Source organism: Oreochromis niloticus, linkage group LG14 (genome assembly GCF_001858045.2).
Source record: "Oreochromis niloticus isolate F11D_XX linkage group LG14, O_niloticus_UMD_NMBU, whole genome shotgun sequence".
In the NCBI taxonomy this organism is placed as follows: domain Eukaryota; kingdom Metazoa; phylum Chordata; class Actinopteri; order Cichliformes; family Cichlidae; genus Oreochromis; species Oreochromis niloticus.
The window spans coordinates 8,203,342-8,220,821 of record NC_031979.2 but is presented as its reverse complement, the minus strand read 5'-3'; the positions used below and the strand labels follow the sequence as shown (position 1 = coordinate 8,220,821).

The following is a 17,480-nucleotide window of genomic DNA, read 5'->3' as shown; positions in this document are numbered from 1 at the left end:
CTAGAAAGCAGAAATAGTGAGAGCAATATTTTGCAGTTTATTGGGTTAATAGGCAACAGATCAGTAACATGAGTTGGTATAAAAGCAGTATCTTAGAGATGCAATAGTTTCTCCGTAGTAAAGAGAGCCGCATGATGAAAGTGGCTCTGCCATCCAAGATCACCATACCTTCAAAGCACAAATGTAGAGGAAGAGCTTATGAGATGAGATGAGGTTGAGTTTCCTGTAGTCAGACTGGTAACAGTCACAAACTAGTCATGCCTCACTCACAAAGAAAAACCACACAAAGAGGAACCTTTGCTGCTCGGCTTCAGTTCTTTAAAAAGGACATTCAGACATTTCTTTTCTCATCATGAACACATCAAACATCACCACAGAAGACCGGGTTTCTGCTGGGGTCTTCGGCTGCATTATGGTGATAGGTCTGCCTCTCAATGCAGTCGCACTGTGGATTCTTGTTCGCTGCCACAGCCTCAAATCACCCAACGCTGTTTTCATGGTCAACCTGGCACTCTCAGACCTGCTAGCCATCATCTCTTTGCCCATGAGGATCTACCATCATGCAACAGGCGCCCCACTGGGAATTATCACATGCCTCTTCAGTGTCATAATCTTTCGCAACAACCTCCGCTCCAGCGCCTCTTTCATCACCTTCATAAGCGTGGACCGACTGCTGGCTGTGGTTTATCCTCTGAGGTCTCGCCATCTTCGGACCTCGTGCAATGCCTGGAAAGGAGCAGCACTCATCTGGGGAGTTTTCCTGGTGGTAAATATCCCAGAGGGCATAGGATTTTTAAAACACTTACAGAACCACACAGAACACAAGTGTTTTGAATCTCATTATTATAAAAGTGTAACACGATCAGCAATTATTTACCTTCAGATTGTGTTTCTGGTCACAATGCTAGCAGTCAACATCGTGTGCACCGTTATGGTTTCCTGGACTCTACACAACCATCTCAGTGAGTCTGCAAAGGTCAAAAACAAGGTGAACGTAATGCTGATTTTTGCCATCAACTTGGTTATATTCTGCACATGTTTTCTGCCCATGCCACTACACAAAGTTACAAAAAGCAATATCAGTATAACTCCACTGGCATGTCTGACTGTTTTGAGCTGCTGTCTGGATCCACTGATGTATTATTTTTCTTTTGACTCCTTCTGGAAGAAAAAATAGGACATGGAAAGAGAACTATAGATTAGTGACCTGGTAGAGTTGCTATCAGATGTCCCATGATACATGCCTGTTTTTGGGGGGGTTTTGTGTGTGTTTTTTTCACAAAGTAGCTCGTTTGTGCACAAGATTCTTAATTAGTTCAACCACATGCACAGTTTTCAGCAGTTAACCATCAATATTCATTTCTTCAGTGACATTTGCGTCAAAGCCAGAAAGTGAAACAGCAAAAGCCTTGGCTTGTCTTAGTGGTTTCATGTTTTATTTTCTACTGCAACATGAAAGCCTCAACCACAGAAAGACCGGTGGCTCATCTGCTTTACTAGAAATTGTGAAAAAAAGGCAGCTGCAACACTTTGAGTTTATGCAACTAAGATATTATTTTTGTCAAGTTCAGTCAATATCCCCAGTTTGTCAGATTTAACAATCTGACATTAGAAGATGTATTCAGACGCACTGAAGTGTTTTTCTTCTAAAGCCTTCTCCTGAAGTATTTCTCATGCAGTTGAGAAAAACAGTGTAGAGAAAAATTCAAATAATTCATTAAATCTACTTTATATTTGTTCACTTGACAACTGAGGAAGTAGCCTGTCTAAATCTGTTAGAGACTTTAAAAAAAAAAAGAAGCTATTATCAGACTTCTGGAAGTCACCGCTTGTTGAACTAAATGCTGTCAGGACATGAAACAAACCACCTTTTAACAAACAGATAAGAAAAACAGAAGAAAAATTGTGTTTTTTAGTCTTTTTAGTTTAGCTGCTTTGTTTTTGTGATAAGTTGTCTCCTTGTTGTACATTTTTCAGTTGCATGAAAGACAGGTCAGTAATGTGGTATAAAAAGAGCATCTTGGAGAGGAAGAGTTTCATCAGTCTATAAAAACTGCATCTCCAAATTGTGAAAAAAAAAATCAGAATAACATCCCTCAATTTAAAATTGTAAAGGCTTTGAATATCTCATAATCTACAATACATAACATCATCAATGCATTATGAGAATGTGGAGAAATCTCTGTGCGCAAGGGACAAAGCCCTGTGATTTTCACGCCTTAATAGAGCACTGCATTAAAAGCAAGTATCCATTCTTATAATTTGCTTGTTCTTATGTTATTGTGTTTTTACACACCTGCTTGTGAAGCTCGCACACAAGAATTTCACTTGCATGTACTGTACCCATGTACCTGCACATGTGATGTGACAATAAAAGTGATTTGATTTGATTTGAAGTATGCCTGTGTCGTGGAAATCACTGCATGGGCTCAGGAACACTTGCAGAAATTGCTGTATGTGAAAATTATTTACTGTGCCAACCACAAATCCAAGTTAAAGAAAAAGAAGCCCATGGTCCAGAAATACCACCATCTTTTCTGGGCAAAATGAAACACTGTTTTGTGGTCAGATCAATTCTCTGGATTAAAAAAGAGACGGGCCTTCGAAAGCTTACATTTCTGAATTGGCAACTTGCACATCTGGAAAGGCACCATCAATGCTGAAAGTTATATACAGATTTTAGAGCAACATATGCTCCCATGTTGATGACATTTTTTCAGGGCATGTGTTGCATAAGACAGTGATAAACGACATACTGGCTCTATTACAGCAGGGTGGCTTCATAGTAGAAGAGTCTTTTTTTTAGATCAGTTGCTGCCATCAAATTCAAAATGAGCTAATATTTGTCTTAAAAAGGTGCATTTTCTCAGTTTAAACACTTGGTATGTTTCCTATGTTCTTTTGTGAATTGTTTATGAGTTTATGAGCTTTTCATTTTGTAAAAGTATTATCATGATTATTATTATGATTATTATCATGATTATTGAGGGAGGGGCTCCCAACTTCTATGGAATTAGGGTTGTATTTCATCTGCCTGGAACACACTGGCTTCCACAAAAAGCCTGCTGCTTTAGTCCAATATACAATAAGGTTTAATTCTGCTTAATATTAGGGTTGCTAAGGCTTCAGTTGAAACTTCTATCAATACAAATGATTGCTCAAAATAAATTTTAGTTGCAGCACTGTGACAGACTAGTGACCTGTCCAAGGTATACCCTGCCTCTCACCATATGGTAGCTAGAATAGGCTCCAACACCCCTTCAACCCTGAATTGGATAAATAGAAGTGGATGGATGGAGATTTTAGTTGTCACTATATCAGCCCACCTTATGGCACATCACTTTTCTCCTTTTCCTTTTGTTTTGATTCTCTGATTTTGCTTTGATTTATTTTATCCATGTACAGTGAAAATTATTTCATTTAGTTAGGTTAAATCTCCAGTAGTTAAGTTTCTGTTGGTACAGTTGTACAAATGTTAGCTTGTGTATGTCACAGTAATGTTGGGCTTCTTCTCTAATATATGTCAAAGTGTATAAAGATTTTAAATAAAACAAATATTTGTTGTTTATACAGATGCTTTTTTGTTTTATTTGTTTTCTTTTGTGTAACAGCAAAATGTACATTAATTAACTGTCCTGTAGCTGTTGTGGTGTCTCCTGGAGGAAAAGATTATAAAAGGATGAAGAATTCTTTTTCTACAGTTAAGGCTGAAGATTCATAACAACTTCCAGAAATACCAGTAAAGTTCACCACTGTTTGACTGGTGTTTGCTATACATCGTGCATTATGCAGTTTTCTGTGATGTCAGAGTTTATAAAAATGGTGGCATGGAATAATTTAGGTTTATATTTTAATTTTGTGCTGAATACATTTGCTATTTAACTTGGTTGGCCTAATATTTAATCAAGAGGTATAAGTAAAATCAATCTCCTCATTTCTCTTTTGGCAAATAAAAAAGCGTATACATAAGAATAACTCTGACAGATGGGTGTGTGTATGCATGTAAAGTACCACATGAATGAACAATGTTGAGGATGGATTAAGAATAATTAAGCATTCAACAGAAAAGCTGGTTTAAAATTGACTAATCACAATATTTTGTAAATATTTTTGCAAACATTACATACAGTACTGTTCGACGCTCATCTCGTCTGTATGTTTTAAGTGCTTTCATAAGACTCAGGCTTTTGTTTTATTTGTGAGAGCCTCACTAGTGGAGCCAACGACTCAAGGCCTAATAAAGTCCCACCAGATGGAAGGGTGTTGGTGTAAGCCTACAACAGACTGTAAGACGACTGATTATCTCATCTGCAGATTTGAAATGATCCAAAGGTTATCACTGAAAATGCTATTAGACACTGAAGATTGGTTGAATTTCCTAGACTGGCCATTACATTTTACTGTTGTTAATGTTCCCTATTGTACACGCAAGTTGATTGTGTTATATTGTCCACCTGGGCCTTACACAGAGTTTCTCTCTGATTTCTCAGACTTTTTATCTGATTTAGTGCTCAGCTCAGATAAAATAATTATTGTGGGTGATTTTAACATCCATGTAGATGCTAAAAATGACAGCTTCAACATGGCATTTAATCTGTTATTAGACTCAATTGGCTTCTCTCAAAATGTAAAAGAACCCACCCACCACTTTAATCACACTCTAGATCTTATTTTAACATATGGCATAGAAACTGAACATTTAACAGTGTTTCCTGAAAACCCTCTCCTGTCTGATCATTTCCTGATAACATTTACATTTACAATAATTGATTACACAGCAGTGGAGAGTAGACTTTATCACAGTAGATGTCTTTCTGGAAGCACTGTAACTAAGTTTAAGAATATAATCCACCCACTGTTATCATCTTCAATGGCCTGTACCAACATAGAGCAGAGCAGCTATCTGAACGCTATGCCGACAGAGGTCGATTATCTAGTTAATAATTTTACGTACGACTCTGGATACTGTATCTCCGGCGAAAACCAAGGTCTCAAATCAGAAGTACCTGACTCCGTGGTATAATTCTCAAACACGTAGCCTAAAGCAGATGACTCGTAAGCTGGAGAGGAAATGGCGTGTCACAAATTTAGAGGATCATCATTTAGCCTGGAGAAATAGTTTGCTGATTTATAAGAAAGCCCTCTGCAAAGCCAGAACATCTTACTATTCGTCACTGATTGAAGGAAATAAGAACAACCCCAGGTTTCTCTTCAGCACAGTAGCCAGGCTGACAAAAAGTCAGAGCTCTACTGAGCCAACAATCCCTTTAACGCTAACTAGTAATGACTTCATGAACTTCTTCACAAATAAAATTCTTATCATTAGAGAAAAAATTACCAATAATCATCCCACAGATGTAATATTATCTACAGCTACTCTTAGTACCACTGATTTTCATTTAGACTCTTTTTCTCCAATTGATCTTTCTGAGTTAACTTCAAATAATTACTTCCTCCAAACCATCAACGTGTCTTTTAGACCCCATTCCTACAAAACTGCTCAAAGAAGTCCTGCCATTAATTAATGCTTCAATTTTAAATATGATCAACCTATCTCTAATAATCGGCTATGTACCACAGGCCTTCAAGGTGGCTGTAGTTAAACCTTTACTCAAAAAGCCATCTCTAGACCCAGCTGTCTTAGCTAATTATAGGCCAATCTCCAACCTTCCTTTCACATCAAAAATCCTTTTACAGAGTAGTTGTCAAACCGCTAACAGATCATCTGCAGAGGAATGGCTTATTTGAAGAGTTTCAGTCAGGTTTCAGAGCTCATCACAGCACAGAAACAGCTTTAGTTAAGGTTACAAATGATCTTCTTATGGCCTCTGACAGTGGACTCATCTCTGTGCTTGTCCTGCTAGACCTCAGTGCAGCGTTCGATACTGTTGACCATAATATCCTATTAGAGCGATTAGAACATGCTGTAGGTATTAAAGGTACTGTACTGCAGTGGTTTGTATCATATCTATCTAATAGACTCCAATTTGTACATGTAAATGGAGAGTCCTCTTCACACACTAAGGTCAATTATGGTGTTCCACAGGGTTCAGTGCTAGGACCAATTCTATTTACATTATATATGCTTCCCCTAGGCAGCATCATTAGAAGACATAGCATAAATTTTCACTGCTATGCTGATGACACCCAGCTCTATCTGTCCATGAAGCCAGATAGCACACACCAATTAGTTAAACTGCAGGAATGTCTTAAAGACATAAAGACCTGGATGGCCGCTAACTTTCTGCTTCTTAATTCAGATAAAACTGAGGTTATTGTACTCGGCCCTGAAAATCTTAGAAATATGGTATCTAACCAGATTCTTACTCTTGGATTACTTGGATGGTATTACCTTGGCCTCCAGTAACGCTGTGAGGAACCTTGGAGTCATTTTTGACCAGGACATGTCCTTCAACGCACATATTAAACAAATATGTAAGACTGCTTTCTTCCATTTGCGCAACATCTCTAAAATTAGAAATATCCTGTCTCAGAGTGATGCTGAAAAACTAGTTCATGCATTTATTACTTCTAGGCTGGACTACTGTAATTCATTATTATCAGGATGTCCTAAAAACTCGCTGAAAAGCCTTCAGTTAATCCAAAATGCTGCAGCTAGAGTACTGACAGGGACTAGAAAGAGAGAGCATATTTCTCCTGCTTCGGCTTCCCTTCATTGGCTTCCTGCTGAAGATTGTATTGAAAGTAGTCAAAACGGATGACTCTTCACTTAGCTTGATGGCCCAATAGCCGGAACGTGCGTTGAGGATGCTGAAAAATTTTGCACCTGTAAGCTTGTGTGTCACATCCTCAAGAGTGGGGAGTGGATAGTGTGGTCTCATTATGGCTTTGTTTAGAGGTCTTGGTAAGAAGAAAGAAGAAAACAAAAATATTCAAGAACTGGAAAAAAACATCAAATCCTTAGAAAAAGCCTATGTATCACACCAAGATCAAGAAATATTAAACAATTTACACAAAACAAAACTAGAATTAAATGAAATTATTAATAAAAAGACTAAATTCTTAGTACAAAGACTTCGCCTGCAAAATTATGAACACGGTAACAAATCCGGACAATTTCTTGCTAACCAGTTAAAAATCAATAAAGAAAAAACAACTATATGTGCTGTTAAAGATTTATCTGGGAATACAATATATGATCTTAAAAAAATAAACAAAATTTTTAGGGATTTCTATGAAACTTTATATACACCACAAATAAACCCATCTAAAAACGAAATTGATCAGTTTCTGGACAACATAACTCTCCCAAAATTATTAGACACCCAAGCAATGGCACTGGATTCGCCACTGATGCCAGGTGAACTCCAGGAAGCCCTGATAAGTATGCCCAATAATAAGGCTCCAGGTCCAGACGGCTTTCCTGCAGAATTCTACAAAGAATTCTGGACGATTCTAGCACCAGTTTTTTACAGAATGTTGCAGGAAATCAAAGAAAATGGCAGACTACCACCAAATATGAACTCTGCAAATATCAGTCTCTTACTAAAACCAGGCAAAGACCCTGTATATCCCTCAAGCTATCGTCCAATATCCCTTATTAATGTAGACCTTAAAATAATCTGCAAAGCTCTCTCGAAGAGATTAGAGAAAATAACCCCCCTCTTAATTCATCCTGACCAAACTGGTTTCATAAAAGGTAGGCACTCATCAACAAATACACGTAGATTACTTAATTTAACAGACTACTCATGCAATAAAAACATTGAAACCATAATATTGTCTCTTGATGCAGAAAAAGCATTTGACAGAGTTAACTGGAAATTTCTATTTGCAACTTTACACAAATTTGGTTTTGGAACCTCTTTCATAAACTGGTTAAAAATATTATATAATTCCCCAACAGCTTGTGTCAGAACAAATGATCAAACATCCTCCAGCTTCTGTCTCCTGAGGGGCACCAGGCAGGGATGCCCACTCTCCCCTTCACTGTTTGCAATTTTTATTGAGCCACTAGCAGCAGCAATTAGACAGAATTCAGTAATTAAGGGCATAAAATGCAAGAATGTAGAACATAAAATCAGCCTTTATGCAGATGATGTGTTACTTTTTCTCCAAAACTCACAAACCAATATCTCTGGGGTGATTGAATTGATAAATTCTTTTTCAAGAGTCTCAGATTATTCAATCAACTGGTCAAAATCTACAGTTCTTCCGATTAATTGCTCCTTCCATAATTCTTCTCCTACACCACTGCAATCTGGAAATATAAAATATGTAGGTATTAATGTCTCTCCTAAACTTGCAGAATTAACTAAATTAAACCACATCCCACTTTTAAAGACAGTAGAAAGCGATCTGGCTAGATGGAAATCTTTACCCATATCACTCATGGGAAGGGTTGCCGCTATAAAAATGATGGTCTTGCCAAAAATAAACTATTTGTTTTCAATGATCCCAAATAAGCCATCACAAGATTGGTTCAGATCTCTAGACTCATGTATTTCTAAATTCCTTTGGAAAGACAAACCCCCACGTATCAGCTTAAAAACATCACAAAGGACCAAGGATAAAGGAGGATTAGATCTGCCTAACTTTAATCACTATTTTTTAGCCAACAGGCTTCAGTTCATCTCTAGATGGTTTAAACACAGCTTCTTAGATGAGCCCTGGCTAGATGTAGAACAGGCACTATGTAATAATCTAGAAATTTCAGACCTACTATTTATCAGCTCAAACATCAAAAGACATGAATGCTTTAAAAGCATCAACATCAGCTCTTCTCTGACAGCATGGTGGGAGTTTCTAAAAATGACAGAGTCTTCATTAATCCCATGCAAACGTACACCTATCTGGAATAACCTTGACATATTACAAAACAATAATATGATTAATTTTCCAGAATGGAGTTGTAAAGGAATTAAATACTTAGAGCATATATTAGAGGGAACAGAATTTATTCCATTTGACAGACTAGTTACACAATATGGGATCAACAAGAAAAGATTTTTAGAATATCAACAAATTAAATCCATAGTAAAAAAGAGATTTAACCTCAGTCAAGCTGAATTACAAACACCACCAAGTGCGGTACACTTTCTTACTCTTAAATCCCCCAAATTATTATCTAAAATATACAGAACACTTTCTAAAATAGATGAATCAATATCCCTTCCTATTGCAAAGTGGGAAGCAGATTTATCAGTAAGCTTAGACCAAAACTTCTGGTCTCAGGTATGCTTAAAAACCTTTAAATTGATTAAAAATCCCAGTCTGCAATTAATACAATACAAAATACTACATAGAGTGCACTATACAGGTCATCGGATGTTCAAGATGGGCTTTACGTCTTCCAGCAACTGCTCACACTGTCAAGGCAATACACCAGACAATTACATCCACGCCCTTTGGTTCTGTCCACCAGTGCAGAAGTTTTGGCGTGAGATATGCGAAGACTTATCAAAGTGTCGGAAATGTAACATTCCAGCCTCCCCTTTAGTGTGCTTGCTGAGCAACTTGGATGAGGTCACTGCAGAAATAAACACAGCCCACATTGTTTTTACAGCCCTATGCATTGCCAAGAAAACGGTCCTCCTTAACTGGAAAAATAAAAATAATCTTAATTCTAATCAATATAAAAACCATCTAATAGATCACATTAGTCTTGATACAGCCTCTGCCACCACATTTGAGCAATCCCTTTGGGCTCCTTTGATCGGCTTCATCACCTAGTGGGGGTGGGGGGTCATGGTTTGGTCCTGCCTTCGCTATTGTGGTTGATGTGGAGGTTGGGATGGGCTTAGGGCACCAGGAGAACCCCTAGAGACGTTATCCCTGGAGGGCTCAACCCGGGGGTTGTGGTCATAACCTGGTGAGTGGCTCTGGTCGCTCTTAGAGGGTGTTCTCCTCGTGGCTGCGTGCAGCGGGGCTGGGGGATGGTCTGTACTGGCGGACGTAGGTTACTGGCCTGGTAGCCTGGCTGCCCCTGAGTGGATCCGGGGCAGGCGGGGGGGCTTGGGGTTCGGGGGTGCTTCGTCTCCGTGATGGGGCTCTGGCTGGGCCTTGGGGGCTTCGGTCCTCGTCGGTGTGTCGCCGAGGTTGTGGGCGGGTGGGTGCACGGGGGCTCAGCCCTGGCGCAGGGGGCCTCTGGTGCATCGACCTAACTGGGGGACTCTTCAACTGGCAGGGAGGTTGTTCCATCCTTGCAGAAGTCCACTCTGCAGGTGGGGGAGAGACACAGGAGAGATGGAGAATAAACCTAACCTGGGTGTCTGTTGTCTTGTGTAGTCTGGAGATGATTGAATGTTGGGGTGGGTATAGTTTCCTCTGCGGTGGGGTGGGGTGGGCTTCCCCAGGTCCTGTGGGGCTTAGCGGTGCTGCTGCCATAGGCCCCGATCTGGATGGGCCTGGGCTCCCTTGCCTTGGTGGGTACTAGAGGACGGGGGTGCCTACTGGGGTCAGCGGGGGAGCTGGCCCTAAGGAGGGGCATCTTGCCCCTCCCTTCTTTTCCTCCCCATCCCCAGCTGCCTCCCTCTTCCCACTCCACCACACCCACCCACACAGGTAGGGCCTTGGGGTGCGGGTGTGTCACCAGGGTGCAGGGGAGGCATTCCCCCCCTCTGTCCCCTTCTGGCCACCTGTGCCTCAATTTTATTTCACAACTTAGACATCCACATTATTCACACTCTCATAACACACACACACACATATATATATATAGGGCCTTGAGGGTGACCACGTTAACGGCGTCCAGAGGACGGTCTGTGTATTCAACCCTACCTCTGGCGCCGGTGCCCACCTCTCAATTTTAAATCCATGTAGACATTGAGGGTTCTCGGGAGGGCCGTGCTAACACCTGCTGCTCTCTGGCAGCAGCACCATGCCCTCCCTGGTTTTAAATGCACTTTAGAACAACACGCAGCAACACTACACATGAGCGGGAGGAGGGAGGTATGGGGTCTTCACACACCCCGTTCTCTACTAGCCATCGGGGCGGGGGCTGGGAGGAGGTGTTGGCTGTCCGATTGGCCTCCCTGCTGCTGCGGAGCCTGGGGCGGTCTGCTTGCCTCCACCCGGGGGAAAGGGTTACATCTCTTGGGTCTGGGTGCCGTTTCCCCCTCTGGGGGCGAGGGTACCTGGACCCAGGGCATAGAGTATGTTTGGGGAGTATGATTGTGTGTACATGTCTATGTATGTCTATCCCTACGTTGGGTGAGTGCTGAGTGTTTGTATATGTGTGCATGAGGGTGGGAAAGCATGTTTATGTCTGTGTGTGCCTGTTTGTCTGTGTCTATATGTCAGGTCGGGTCTTAGACTCCACCTCCCTGGGAACTCCCAGGCCCTCCAAGTGTGGAGGCCTATCTCCCCTCACCACACTCCCTGCTGGTAACTGATGCCCTCAGGGGTTGGTGCATTGGTGGTTCTTGGTGTCCGGGGCTGGGCGCTCAGGTATGCACCGGCTCACTCCCGGTGGCTACTTGGCGGGGCCTGGTGCCTGTCACTCAGTCAGGCCTCTTCCGGGGCAAAAGGGGCCCTCGGGCCTCCGGCCTCGGGGCCTGCAACTCGGTTCACTCTGGCACAGCTGGCTGCCGGCAGAGCCGGCGGGCACGCCGGTGCAGCCCCCTCTGGCTTCTGCTCCGTGGCTACTGGGTGACCCCCTCGTCTGGGGATCTCCTCAGCCCTTCCCAGGAAGGTGGCACGGATGCCCCTCTGGTGGTACTCCCTGGGCTCTCGCACTCTGGGGCCTCTGGATGTCTGGAGCCTGGATCTCCTCCATGCCTGCTTCATGCCCTGGGGGACGGGACTATGGGCCTCCACACCCTCTAGCAGACCGTTACATGGGGAAACCTTTTGTATACAAGCGCGTTGATCCACACAGGTGTGCACACGGGTGTTCACTGTTCGTAGACATAAACTACACCTTTCTTAGCTGCTACTTCAAAGCACATTGTGCGCTGTGTGTCCTGCGTGCTGCACAACAACTTTCAATATTTAGTATTTACTGCTGTTCACACTCAGCTAGATTAACGTGATGGTGTTGTGTTTAGTATGTTGCTTTGTTTTTGTTTGGGTTTTTTTGCTTGTCTTCTCTTCTTTTTCTCTCAACAGGTGATCCAGGAGATTTTTTTTTTTCTTTCTCTTTGTCTTTGTAAGTGCCCTTTCTCACTGTCCCTTTTCCCTTCTGTTTTTCTTTTCCTTCCTCTCTTTCTTTCTCCCTTTCCTATCCCCCCGTCATGTCTGTCCCATCTGTAACAACTGAAAATAAAATAAATAATAACAACAAAGTTTGATCAAATGGACCAATACGGCAATGCCATGATGATCCATTTGGCAAAATAAATCCATTTGGTATCCTTGTTGGTCTTCAGACAACAATTCTGACGGCTTAAGAACCAAATGGGACAGACAAAAAAAAAAAAAAAGAGGTCGAGTTTGGGTCTTTTCGGGTTCTCGCAGATTACAAGAGCGTTGACCCATTTGGTGGTCTCTGTGACCTTTTGGATAATTTGGTCTCTTTCCATACTGTCCAGCTCTGATTTGACCCGATCTCTGAGGGCAAAAGGCACTCTTCTTGGTGGGCACACAACTGGTGCAACAGTCGGGTCCACGGTGAAACTACACTCACCTTGGAATTCCCCGATGCCTTTGAAAACGTCGGAATATTCGCTCATAATGTCTGGTGCTTTGGTGGGTTGCCCTGCTTCCATGCTCTCTGTTACTGCGTACACAACCTTAATGAGTCCGAGGGCTTTGTATGCTCTGAAGCCTAATATTGGTGGGCCGTTGCAGTCCACAACATGAAATGTCTGTTCTGATTTTCGGTCTTTGTATCTGCTAATTAACTCACAGTGTCCGTTGACTTTGAGTGGGTGGCCCCCATAGCCAAACAGTTTGTCCTTGTCCTCCCTGAGTGAAGTTTGTAGCATTTGGAACATGTTGGCTGGTATGATGTTCGCTTGTGCTCCGGTGTCCAACTTGAAGGTGAGGTTTATTTTATTTGGTCCCAGTAGTATGTCTGCAAACGGACTGTCTCCATTATCCTCTGCAGCTATGGTGTCTATGAACAGCTCTGGCTCTGAATCATTAGCCTCTTGTACAGTGTGCACCTCTCTGTGTCCTGTTTTTCTTTCCACGTTGCTCTTGGATCTGCATACTTTTGCAAAGTGGTTGAATTTTTTGCATTTCAGACACTGCTTTCCTTTGGCTGGGCAATCAGTTCGTTTGTCATGATTTCTCCCACATGCCATGCAGGCTTTGTTTTGGTGTCTGGAACTTTCACTTGCTTTGCTGGTTTGTGGTAAGTTTTGTGGTCTTGCGCCTTTGCGACGTACGGCATGTACTTCATGGTTGTCGTTAGTCATAGCTTTTAGCTGTGACTGTGCTAGCTCATAGGGACGGGCTATGTCTATAGCAGGGGTGCTCAATACGTCGATCGCAAAGGTAGTATTGGTAGATCGCATGGCATTAAAAAAATAGATGCCAGCCTATGATCCATCCCGTCACTTGATTGATACAGGGAAGCCAGTCAGATGACAGATTTTTTCTGACGCTTAGGTCGCTGCGCATGCGCAAACAGCGGCGCGAAGTGTAGTAAAACTGACAAGCTAGTCAGCGAGTTAACTCCAATTTTTAGCTCTCGGTTTTTTCTCTTAAACCTAAGAAAGGGTTAAAAATGAGTGAGGGAGCTGGACCAAGTAAGAAGACAAAAACGTATCACTTTCATACGGAATGGGAGGAGGACTTTTTTTTCACGATGTCATTTTCGAAGTGCGTTTGCCTCATCTGCCAGGCTACCATCGCAATGCCAAAGAAGGGAAATGTGGAGCGGCATTTTCGAACTGTTCACGGAAAATACGACACTACATTCCCGCCGAAAAGCGAACTAAGAAAGAAAAAGGTGAAGGAACTAAAATCCCAGTTGTCCGGACAGCAGTCATTTTTCACACAACAAACTTCAAAAGCGAAAGCCGCCACCGAAGCATCGTTCCGGGTGAGTCACATCATCGTTAAAAACAAGAAGTCTTTTCAAGATGGAGACATGGTAAAAGAGGCATTCGTTGAAGCAGCTGACTCATTGTTCCGAGACTTTAAAAATAAGGCAGAAATAACATCTTCGATCAAAGCTCTCCAGCTGTCAAGAAGTACAGTTACACGGCGCTGTGAAGCCATGGCGGAGGATTTAACCCAGCAACTTTGGAAGGACATCGGAGATTGCCAGTGTTTCTCACTGCAGTTGGACGAATCTACGGACGTGAGTGACACAGCCCAGGTGTGCATTTTCATTCGTATGGTGTTTACTGATATCACTGCAAAAGAAGAGCTATTAACAGTCCTGCCCATGAAAGAACAGACGCGAGGAGAGGACATATTTCAGTCGTTCAAAAACTTTATCGAGAAAACCCAGCTCCCAGTGTACAAATTGGTGTCTATTACCACAGATGGAGCACCCGCAATGGTTGGCCGCTTGAATGGATTTATTGCCAAGTGCAGGCAGGACGATGCTTTCCCGGACTTCCTAAATTACCATTGCATAATCCACCAACAAGCGTTATGCGCTAAAATGCTCAACATGAAGGAGATCATGAATGTTGCAACGAAGATCGCCTGTTCTATTCGCGCCAGATCTCTTCAAAGACGGTTATTTCGTGCACATCTGGAGAAGGCTGACTGCGACCACTCTGAGTTGTTGCTACACACTGACGTGAGGTGGCTTAGTCGAGGGAAATTCCTGCAAAGATTTCGAGAGCTCTGTCCGGAGATTAAGGAGTTTTTCCGTGTAGCTGGACAAGCAGAATACATGCAACTTAATGACGGTCAGTGGCTGTTAGACTTGGCATTTTTAACCGATCTGACAAACATGTTGAATGACCTTAATCTAGAGCTGCAAGGAAAAGACAAAACAGTGATCAACATGATCAGCTCAGTTAATGCTTTCAAACGAAAGATGCAACATCTCTCTTTAAAGCTGCAGCGCCATGATTTGATAAACTTTCAAAACCTGGCGTCAGAGCTGGAGATGCAAGGGATGGCCTGTTTGCAACTTGACAGTGCACGCTACACAGAGCAGATTGACAATTGTCTGTCAGAGTTTGACAAACGCTTTCAAGACTTTTCTTTGTTCGAGCCAGTCGCTACCTTCATGTGCTATCCTTTTCGGGAAGATGCTGAGGTCGATTCACTCGCATCAAAAATTGCAAAACTATTTCACCTGAACTCTTCTGGAGTGGAAGATGAGATTTTGACACTACAAGCCGACATTGAGCTGAAGTCCAGAGATCATGGACAGTTCTGGAACTTACTCACAGAAGTAAAGTACCCCAACATGAGGAAATGTGCTGCCTCTTTGACTGCATTATTCGGCTCCACTTATTTATGTGAGTCATCATTTTCCCACATGAAGATCATTAAGTCCAAGTACCGTTCCACCATGACTGATGAACATTTGGAAGTGTGTTTGAGGCTGGCCGTCAGCAGCTACTGTCCGGACTATGCATCCCTGGCTGATTCAATTCAGTGCAAGTCATCAGAGTAAACTCAGGTAATGACAAAAAATTTACATAGTTAATTGTGTTGTGAAATATTGGATATTGCGGTTATGCATGTATATACATTGTAGATATAAAGAATCCTCAATATATTTATAAATAAGTATATGTTTTGGATTTTTGTAGTGGGTAGATCATTTTGACTTGGTCATTTTATAAGTAGCTCACATGCGGAAAAAGTGTGAGCACCCCTGGTCTATAGCTTTCTCTAATGTAAGAGTCCGCCCTTGGCTAAGTAGCTTCTCTCTGACGTGAGGAGAGTTGGTTCCAAAAACTATTCTGTCTCTGACCATTTCTTCACTCTTATCATAATCACAGTCTTTAACAAGGAGTTTTAGCTCTGTGACGAAGTGCTCAAAGGACTCACTGCTGTCTTGTGTTTTTTCGTGGAATCTGTATCTGGCGAATATAGAGTTAGCTTTCGGCGTGAGGTACGTTGTGAAGCCGTCGTAATACGTTTGTAGCATCTTAGCTTCGTCTTCTGTTAGGTTCCACGTATTACTTATATCTCGTCCTTTGTCTCCGATCCACAAAAGTAGGAAGCTGCACTTTTGTTCCTCTGACTTGTCTTTGAGTGGTTCAGAAAACATTAGCTCCACATGCTGTTTGAAGCGGCGCCAGGCGTCGGGTAGGTTGCATGAGTCCCAGTCCATTCTCGGGGCTGGTACACCGTAGGCTTCCATTTTCTTCCTTCTTTCTGTTTTCCTTTTTTTTTTTTTTTCTCTCGAGTGGGTCCGCTGAGGAGTTACTCACTCTGACACCATGTTGCGTCTTCACTACTTATGAAGAATTCGCCTCGGAGTCGTCATCCAGATTCTTTTATTCCGTATATATAGAGAGCAACGCATCCACGCAACTGTCAACTGCTAAGCTAGCACCTGAACACACACCCCGGCGTACATCTGTACTTCCGGTGATTTCAAAATAAATGTTCGAACATTACAATCGGCAGTTAACGTTTAAGGCGTCAGTACTAAGGAAACCGACACTGACCCATACCGATCTCATAGGGGTAATCTTTATTTATTTTAATATTAATTATTTGGAGTGATGGGTTTCAAAAAAGAAAATTACATCATGGTGTCATTTGTTTACAAATTGTAGAATTTGGCATTAGATTTTTAGCACCTTTGTTATCTTTATTTCCTTGCACCAATAAATTGATGTTGAGACACTACAATGTGACAATTTACCCTTTTCCGTTTTAGGGAAAGTTCTAAATAACATTGCCAACAACTTGGTTTAAATTTGTTTACAGATGCCACTCCTGCTACTCGTGTGGTCGTTCCTGTAAACCTAAATGCCGCTGAATTCAGGCAGGCACTACGGGACAATACTGCAGACATACCTTTGCAGTTCGATCTGTGCAAAGTGAATGGACAGCGGCTCATTCTTCCTCTTGAAGAGAAGACGCCCAAATAAATTAGAGCAAGAAACCTACTGGGTCGCTCCAATCTTTATATCCATCCAAAGGTATTCAAATGTTCCACTCGGGTGGCTGATATGGCATAATTGTCAATATTACTGTAACTCAGTGGCTCTCCAGTCACCCTAATATTGTATAAGCCATCTTTAACATGTCACTGCTCAGAATAATAAATGCTGTGATTCCCCAAAGGATTTGAGACATTCATCTGATCACTATGCCAGATGGCTATGCTTAAATAATGTCCCGTCAGTTGATTCACTGTTAATAACAGAAATGCAGTAGAGCAAGCTTGAACTGTGGTCTAACAGTTTTTTGTGTTTATGGGCTGATGTGTATCTCTTTCATAAAACAATTGTGTATTGTCAAAGATTTAATTTTTTTCATTTTGTTATTGTAATCCCGGTTTCCTGGGTTTTGGTGTTTTTGGTTTTTTCATTGTCTTTTGTTAATGTCCTTAACCTTTCCTTCTATTTTTTTTTTCCCCCTCAGTTATCCTAAGTTCTACCTACCCAAAGACTGATATTCTGTGGTTATGCTTTCATTCA

At 41.9% G+C, this 17,480-nt stretch overlaps 1 pseudogene; it reads left to right on the top strand.

Moving 5' to 3' along the window:
* Positions 1-240: 240 nt before the first annotated feature.
* LOC109204990 (lysophosphatidic acid receptor 6-like) lies at positions 241-1,198 on the top strand (annotated as a pseudogene).
* Positions 1,199-17,480: the final 16,282 nt, after the last annotated feature.